This window comes from Notolepis coatsorum, assembly GCF_963971535.1.
Source record: "Notolepis coatsorum genome assembly, chromosome: 5".
Classification (NCBI taxonomy): Eukaryota; Metazoa; Chordata; class Actinopteri; order Aulopiformes; family Paralepididae; genus Notolepis; species Notolepis coatsorum.
In genome coordinates this window covers 177,437,972-177,447,408 of record NC_140169.1, presented here as the reverse complement: position 1 = coordinate 177,447,408, position 9,437 = coordinate 177,437,972, and the positions used below count along the sequence as shown (strand labels likewise).

The window sequence follows — 9,437 nt, the reverse complement described above, 5'->3', positions numbered from 1 at the left end:
AGCCTATACGTTATCAACAGAAAAGCAAAGTCGTATTCACCAAATGAAAAGTAAGGCTGCAGAAAAAGAAACATTTTGTGGATCGGTCACATTGAAATGGGAAATGTGTTAAATGTTCAAATAAATAAATAGATAGATAGATAGATAGATAGATAGATAGATAGATAGATAGATAGATAGATAGATAGATAGATAGATAGATAGATAGATAGATAGATAGATAGATAGATAGATAGATAGATAGATAGATAGATAGATAGATAGATAGATAGATAGATAGATAGATAGATAGATAGATAGATAGATAGATAGATAGATAGATAGATAGATAGATAGATAGATAGATAGATAGATAGATAGATAGATAGATAGATAGATAGATAGATAGATAGATAGATAGATAGATAGATAGATAGATAGATAGATAGATAGATAGATAGATAGATAGATAGATAGATAGATAGATAGATAGATAGATAGATAGATAGATAGATAGATAGATAGATAGATAGATAGATAGATAGATAGATAGATAGATAGATAGATAGATAGATAGATAGATAGATAGATAGATAGATAGATAGATAGATAGATAGATAGATAGATAGATAGATAGATAGATAGATAGATAGATAGATAGATAGATAGATAGATAGATAGATAGATAGATAGATAGATAGATAGATAGATAGATAGATAGATAGATAGATAGATAGATAGATAGATAGATAGATAGATAGATAGATAGATAGATAGATAGATAGATAGATAGATAGATAGATAGATAGATAGATAGATAGATAGATAGATAGATAGATAGATAGATAGATAGATAGATAGATAGATAGATAGATAGATAGATAGATAGATAGATAGATAGATAGATAGATAGATAGATAGATAGATAGATAGATAGATAGATAGATAGATAGATAGATAGATAGATAGATAGATAGATAGATAGATAGATAGATAGATAGATAGATAGATAGATAGATAGATAGATAGATAGATAGATAGATAGATAGATAGATAGATAGATAGATAGATAGATAGATAGATAGATAGATAGATAGATAGATAGATAGATAGATAGATAGATAGATAGATAGATAGATAGATAGATAGATAGATAGATAGATAGATAGATAGATAGATAGATAGATAGATAGATAGATAGATAGATAGATAGATAGATAGATAGATAGATAGATAGATAGATAGATAGATAGATAGATAGATAGATAGATAGATAGATAGATAGATAGATAGATAGATAGATAGATAGATAGATAGATAGATAGATAGATACCGCGTTGTATGCAAATTAAATTGACCACGCAAAACGTGACGATTAAAAACACGTCCATATTCCACTACTGGACTTCACTTTGCCTGTGGCCACGGTGCAGCCAGGAGTAGTGGCACTGAATGAATGAATGAATGAATGAATGAATGAATGAATGAATGAATGAATGAATGAATGAATGAATGAATGAATGAATGAATGAAAACTTTATTTAACAGATTGCAGAATGGGTACAATACAGTACGGCTCAATACATACAATTGTTAAGGGGATGCAGACCTGAGAAAGACGTTTGTCTTGTTTCCATCAGGGTCCCCCATTTTCAACTCATATAGACATTTATGACATACACAACATACATGACATTTATGGCATAGGGACATAGGTATTTAGTACTGATACATTTGTGACATAAGCGGTATTCAAATATACAGTACTGTTACCCCTAGATCCTGACAGAGTATATACATATGATGGGGAGGGGACTGTACATTAGGAGGGGGTGGGTAGGTGGGAGGGAAATATACACAGTGGTGCAGTCCTAATATGGGAACTGGTAACATGCCACGCCACGTGCACGCGCACGTGCGGGTACGTGCATGCGCACATAACTGATTTATACACACACTCACGCACGCACGGGCGTAGCTGGGGGGGGGTAGCTTAGGATGATTCCAAGGGCCCAGCACTGGGGGGGGGCCCAAAAAAAGAAAAAAAAATGTTTTTACTAGACATCACTCAGGTGTATTATTGATGCTCTCATTGATACTATGTTTCTTTCTGAAGTGTGTGTGTGTGTGTGTGTGTGTGTGTGTGTGTGTGTGTGTGTGTGTGTGTGTGTGTGTGTGTGTGTGTGTGTGTGTGTGTGTGTGTGTGTGTGTGTGTGTGTCTGTGTGTGTGTGTGTGTGTGTGTGTGTGTGTGTGTGTGTGTGTGTGTGTGTGTGTGTGTGTGAGATATATAGAGAGAGAGGGGGGGCTTTGGTAGACTATTGCATTGGTCCATTCATTGAAGATGAACGCAATGCAACATCCTTTACTAGGCTCACCCACCAACAGTGCAGGTGCTGAACTGCTGATCCGAATGTATAGGTGAAAACCATATTATGCGTTTTCATCAATAAAAAAATGGAAAAAAAAAATCCGCTCGCACGCTTACGCGCGCGAGCATTCACTGGGGGCCTACAAATACATTCTTTCATGGGGCCCAGAATCTGGAGCTACACCCCTGCACGCACGCACACACACACGCACACACACACACACACACAAGCGCATATACGCAAGTGCAATCTTTCTATCATACAAGCTCTTCTTGCTCTCTATTTGTGTGAATGTGCGCGTGGAAAGCTGGCGCGCAGCACAGACGCTTGATTCAATATCATAAGTAGGTAGACCCCCATCACGAATTCCGAGCCACATTAGTATTCACCTCCACTGCCTGTGTCACACAGAATGAAGGGGGAGATGCATTCAGATAGCCAACACCCAGACACTTAGTCTACCTGCGCTTTTTGTTATGTAAAAAGGTGGCCGGGTACAGGCGGCGGATGGGATTATTGTCTAGGTAGGCTGTATTGGGAAGGCCCCCTCGCGCGTATAGCGAGAAAAATTTGACCTTTTATTTTTGGTTTCACGCAAACTGTCCAGGTTCTGATTTCATATACACACACACTACTAGGCTATACTACAGCGAGCCCCACTCATTTATATATAGTGCAAATTAAGTGTTCAAATGAAGGCATCCAATAATATATGAACCATTGTCTTACCTTAAGGCGAGACACTGCAGGTGAATAGTCAAATATACTTTTTTTGTTGATTTTGAGATTTTGTTATATTTTGCTTCCTAAACATGTCTTCTATGAAACTAGTGACAATAAAACGTCAATAACACACATTTAGTTGTTTATTTTACATCATTTTGCCTTATTGCATCCATAAATGTGCACATATTTAATGGGGAAGTGCCTCATTTGCATATATAAACATACATTTCAGAAAACATGCAATATATTTTTTCTTAGTTTATATGTACATAACAAATTGGGAGAGTTTCATAGTGATATCTATTCAAATATTTTTTGCCTATTAGGGGGTACTACACTGTACTACACTGTTTGTAGCCTGTGTGTAGTTCTGTTCAGTTCAATAACATCATTATTATTATTATTCAGTTATCAGGCATGTGTTTAGGTTGTCTATTACTAATGGTTTGATTAGGTATTGTGTTTGTAAATATCTGTTTAAAAAAAAAAAGTATGGCATTTTACAATACAGAACTTTGAAGGCGTTTTCCCAAAAATGAGTTTTAAGAGTTTTTCCTCATACTCTGAGCCAGAAATCTCCACTTCAGTAGCACTCACATACACCAAACTTTCCAGTTCTATTCATATCTATGTTCTGAAGGTATTTACAGAAGGGTTTGTTGATATCGCATTCATACCCTGATTTATATCACATTTTATTCCTAAAAACATGGCGAAATATGGAATTTTACCATAAAAATGGACTGAATGGAGTATTTTCAGATTTATGGAGTGATAAAAAGAGATATCCAAAATCCCCTCTGTAATAACCTTTGGCTCTAATATGTCAACAAAATGAAACTATAATTTTGAAAATGGCTTTATCCAATGTTCAGATGTCTGTCCTGGAATTATATGCAAATTAGTGCATATTTAAGTAGATCATGCCTCATTTGCATATCTAAACATACAATTTCAGAAAACTTGTAATACAAAAAAGTCTTGTCTTAATATAAGTAATCAACTGGGGAAGTTTCATTGTGATATCTATTAGTTAATTTTTTTACCCTATTCACCTGCAGTGTCTCCCCTTAATGCAGATAAATGCGACGTTTCGTCTTGGTGAGAATTGAATCACAAGTTGCAATGAAGTGAAAGTTTTTCGTAATTTAGATCTCATCATGCTTTGAAAACAATGTACATACAGTAGCTCTAAAAAGTTTCCACGATTTGATGAACTCGGACTCTCATCATGTCCTCTTAGAGCAAGCCCTTGTTTGCCAAGATAAAACAACATACAGCCTCAGGTGATCGCTAGTTATGCCTCCTCGCTTCTCTACAAAGCGATCGGCGGGCTGAAATTCAGAACACAGATGTTTGCTTTACTCTGCCTGCGGGATCAGATTCAGGATGATCATGTGAATGATGTGATTGGCCACATTATTTAACCTGAGCCTATGCGTGATTGGTTACTGCCTGTATACCTGGAATGTTAAACGCTGCCACAGATTGACACCTTCGTCGTTGACACCTCGGCCAGCGAGCCGGCTGCAGCACAAGACACACACTAGCCAGCAGCCTGCGCATATATAGTATATACATTTCAACAGTGGCGGCGGTGCTTTGTGGTTCGCAGTTCACGTTAATAGGTCGAGTTGAAAATGTAATGCTCTGAGATGCTCTGGAGCAATCTCTCTCGGTCTCTCGGATCAATCAAATCAAATAATTAACACATGTATGTTGTCATTTTAAACAACTCACCATTCATTCATTATGCATCAGCAGCAGCTAAATTATGTTTATAATGTTTGTATAATGTTTATACAAACGGTGCGTGCGATGTGATTGGTACAGACAGTACTGGATGCATTGCGGTCTGGAATGTCAACTGTGTCACCACACCTACCCATTGACACCTCCGTCGGGGCGACCCCCCCCCCCCACACACACACACACAGACAGGCTGCCTAATTCTGCAGTATGCCCAATATTATTTATATATAAATGCTAAATATTATATATATATATCAGACATGTACAGACAATGTACAAACAAACAATAATTCTACATATTAGGTACAGGCAAGCATATGGTGTTCTGCAGGGATGTTGTTGACAAGTTCTTTTTTAACCATGTTTTGAAGTGGGGGTGGGTGGGGGTGGGTGGGGGCTCCTGCCAGTCTTCAGTGTATTCAGGCCGTCTGGAATGTTAAGTGTCACCACACCTATCCATTGACGGACCCCAGCCCCCCCACACACACACAGGTACACAGGGGAAAAAATAAAGGCTAATTTTTTTTTTTTTTTTTTTTTATAAATAAAAATAATGTGTCGACTGGTCTGGGAAGGCACAGCCTGCCCCAGCCTTATACACCCGCCGCCCGGGGTACTACTACTAGTCACAACGAATGGATACAGCGCATTTTTGTGTGCGCGCGTACACATCCGTGCGCGATCGCGCGTACTTCTGCCTCAGTGATCTGGTAACACGGCGTGTAACCGGGTGTGACCGCGACTGCACCACTGAATATACATACGGCGGGGAGGGAATATATACATGCGGTGGGGAGGAGACTGTCTATTAGGAGGTGGTGGGGGTTTTGGGCATTTACGGTGGCCAGTTTCGAATTGCAGCCTCCCGTAGGTGCTCTTTAAGACATTTATTTTGAGAGAATCATAACAGAATGAAAAAGAATTGTCTTCTGTGTGGATATAGAGGCAGGCTATTATAACAGTTTGCTCTCAGTAATACGAAACTCCTATAATAACCAAATGGACATCTACGCCCCTCCTCTCCTCACTGTGCATGATGGTGACATCAGAAGGGTCTCTCTTCTCCCATCGCTGAATACCAATAGGGGATATCTGCAGAGCCGCCAGCCCAGCGTCTGGGCGGGGCTTCGTGGCTTGGACTAGGTTTGGGCTGCGACTAGACGTTGGGCTTGCGGCTCTGCAGATATACCCTACTCCTAAATATCGTGGATCCACAAAGAGAAGTGAACTGGGAGAGAGCTCTCGCTAAACTGCGCTACGACTTACGTTATTAATGTACCGCGTTTCCTTCAAAGGGACGAACTAGTGGATTTTGCGCCTGCAGGTAAGTTGCGATCGTCGGTGGTGCTCTTTTGTGCCGCATTTAACTCTATTTTAATAATGGTCATTTAATTGTTCTCTTATTAAAAGTGCTCTATAGTCGCTAACTAACAAAACAGTCGCTCCACCTGAGAGCCGAAAATCTGCCATCAAACACACTTGTGTACAGTTGTACCTCAAACTTTTTAATATTGTGTGACTGACAACATAAATTGTATTCCGTGCATTATATCGCACGCTTTTAGAGAGTGACCTGTATATAGTCATGAAGATTGATTGATTGATTGATTGAAAACTTTATTAACAGATTGCAGAATGGGTACAATACAGTACAGCTCAATACACACAATTGTTAAGGGGATGCAGACCAGAGAAAGACTTTCGTCTTGTTTACATCAGGGTCCCCCATTTTCAATTCATCAGGACATATATGACATACATGACATACAGATAGTCAGTACTGCTACATCTATACATTTATGACATACCAGATTTGCAAATACAGTACTGTTTGTGATACAGAAGGAGTCAAGAAAAGGGAGTATATACATTTGACGTAGAAACTGTACATTGGAGGAGGTTGGGTGGGGGGGGGGTTGGGTACATTGGGATATTGACAACCATACTGGGTAATTTACATTGGAGGTGGTTGGGGGGGGGGGGGGGGGCACACTGTATAAACAAGCAAAACTGTACATTGAGGGGGGGGGGGAGGAGACACTGTACAAACAAACAAAATTGTACATTGGACTATTGACAAAACCATACTATGTAAATGACTGTACATTGGAGGGGGTTGGGTTAGGATATTTACAGGGGCCAGTGTTGGATTGCAGTCTCCCGTAGGTGTCCCTTGAGAGAGGTTTTGAAAGTGGGTAGTGATCCACATTCCTTTACAGCTTTGGGTAGGGCGTTCCACATTGATGTGGCATAATTGCAAAACGTGTTTAGTCCCTTATTTGAGCCGAATCTGGGTTTAACATGATTTGTGGAGCTCCCTCTGGTGTTGTGATCGTGGTATTCACTGACCTTTGGGAAGTATTTTGACATGTACATGGGTACCTTGGTCGTGTAGTGTATCTTGTAGACCAGGCCCATTGCAAGTTGCTGTACTCTGTCGTCTACTCTAAGCCATCCTAGGTTGTCAAAGTGGACAGGGGTGAGGTGGGTTCTAGGAGTAAGGTCAAGCAGTAGTCTGACCAGTTTGTTTTGAGATGTTTGTAATTTTGTTTTTAGCGCCTTTGAGGTGCTTTGGTACCATGAGGTGCAAGCATAGTCGTAGTACCCCTGAATGAGTGCTCCTGCCAGAGTCTTCAGGGTATTCTTGTTTACCAGAGAGGAGATCCGGTACAAGAATCGAGTTCGTTGGTTGACTTTTTTTATTACCCCGATATAATATCGGCCGATATGGCCGTTTTTTTACACATCGGTATCGGTCCGATATCAAGATAGGGCCGATATTAAATTTTTTTTTTTTTTTTTTTTTTTTTTTTTTTTTATCTTTTTTTCTTTTTCTTTTTACATGTTTTGGCCTTAAATAGTTTCAAAATATCAGTCATTTCTGAAAATAAGTTACAAAAGTAAAGAAATTATGCGTTTTGGAAAATAGCTCTTTATTTGATTATCATAAAAAAGTGTTTTCTATACAGAGATATCGACATCGGTAAATATCGGTATCGGCCAGAACAGCAATATTAATATCGGTTATCGGTATCGGCCACAATTTTCACATCGGTGCATCACTAATTGGATGCCATTTTGTCACAGGAGAGATTAGCCTCTAGGATGGAACCCAGGTAGGTAATTTCATCTTTCCTTGTGACAATATTGTCACCCACTGTAACTGAGAAGCCGTCGGTCTTGCTGAGTTTGTTATTTGAACCGAAGAGAATGGACTCTGTTTTGCCCATGTGTAATGATAGTTTGTTATCAGCGAGCCATATGCAGATTCTGCCTAGTTCCGAGCTGAGGGTTTTTTCAACCTGTAACTTGTTCTTGTCAGAGACCAGCAGGGCTGAGTCGTCCGCAAACAGGAACAAGTTGCAGTCACAAGCTGACGACATGTCATTTGCATAAATTAGGAACAGTAGCGGTCCTAGTATGCTTCCTTGTGGAACACCACAGCTCACTGATGATCATGTGGATTCTTCTGTCAACATTTGCTGTGTCAAATATAGCCTATTATAGCCATCCGTGTATTTGAAATAGCCTTTTCAACCTTTTTATTTATTTTTGATGTTTGGGCATGATGACATCGAACCAGGAAAAAGGAGCACTCGTGTTCCACTTGCTCAACAGTATCCTAGATAAGTATAATGTCAAATGTGGTGACTGTATAGATCTTATTCTTATTTTTGTCTATACCTAAATTATTATTGTGAGCGATCTGTGGTTGCTGAATTTCCCTCCGGGTTTATAATAAAGTACTTTCTATTCTATTCTATTCTAAAAGCAGAGCGGTTATAGGGGGTGCAGGGTATTTTCTACATGGATGATGTGTAATCAAAGCCTTGTATCGTTTTAGATGACAAATGCCATCGTTCTCGTAAAGCGTGACGTTAGTTTATGAGTTTATTATGAGCCCCTCTCTCTGTTGTTAATTTGGCAACGTTTCTGATGTGGCATCAACACCACACTCCACACACACGGTCCTCTTCTACTTTCAAAAGTAAAGCCTCTAACACACACTCCTACGCAGAGCTACGTCACAGCCTGCAAAACAGCTATTCCCCATAAGTGCCTCATAATATTGATTGATTGATTGAAAACTTTATTAACAGATTGCAGAATGGGTACAATACAGTACAGCTCAATACACACAATTGTTAAGGGGATGCAGACCAGAGAAAGACTTTCGTCTTGTTTACATCAGGGTCCCCCATTTTCAATTCATCAGGAGGCCCAGTGCGATATCAAAATCACAGGAGACTGCGATATTATGTGAAGGAGGGTGACATTTGTTGTGTCTAAATTAAATGTTGTTTGTGGCGCTATACAGATATCGCCTGGCCTGCTACAAATCGTATTCTATACAGATTAAAAATAAATAAATAACAATTGAAATTTTTTTCCAATGAAAATGTGAATAATGACGCAAATATGATCTTCCCTTTAATATCGCAATTGCAATATCAGTCAAACCCAAATCATTCAGCCCTACCAGTACCTTATAACTAACTGTACCTAATCCGGATATCCGCAACCAAATTAGTTTGAAAGAAAATAGGGTCCTATAACTTTGAATTGTGTGTATACAGAGTATAACAAATAACCAACAATGAAGCTTGTCT

The 9,437-nt window shown here is 39.0% G+C and overlaps 1 protein-coding gene across 1 annotated transcript in view; it reads left to right on the top strand.

Moving 5' to 3' along the window:
- Nucleotides 1-6,044: 6,044 nt before the first annotated feature.
- Nucleotides 6,045-9,437, top strand: part of LOC311229116 (SH3 domain-binding protein 4) — an 82,737-nt gene continuing 79,344 nt past the window's right edge. The window contains exon 1 of the mRNA XM_084315135.1: nucleotides 6,045-6,151. The gene's annotated coding sequence lies outside the window, so the exon portion shown is untranslated. The remainder of the gene's footprint in view (nucleotides 6,152-9,437) is intronic.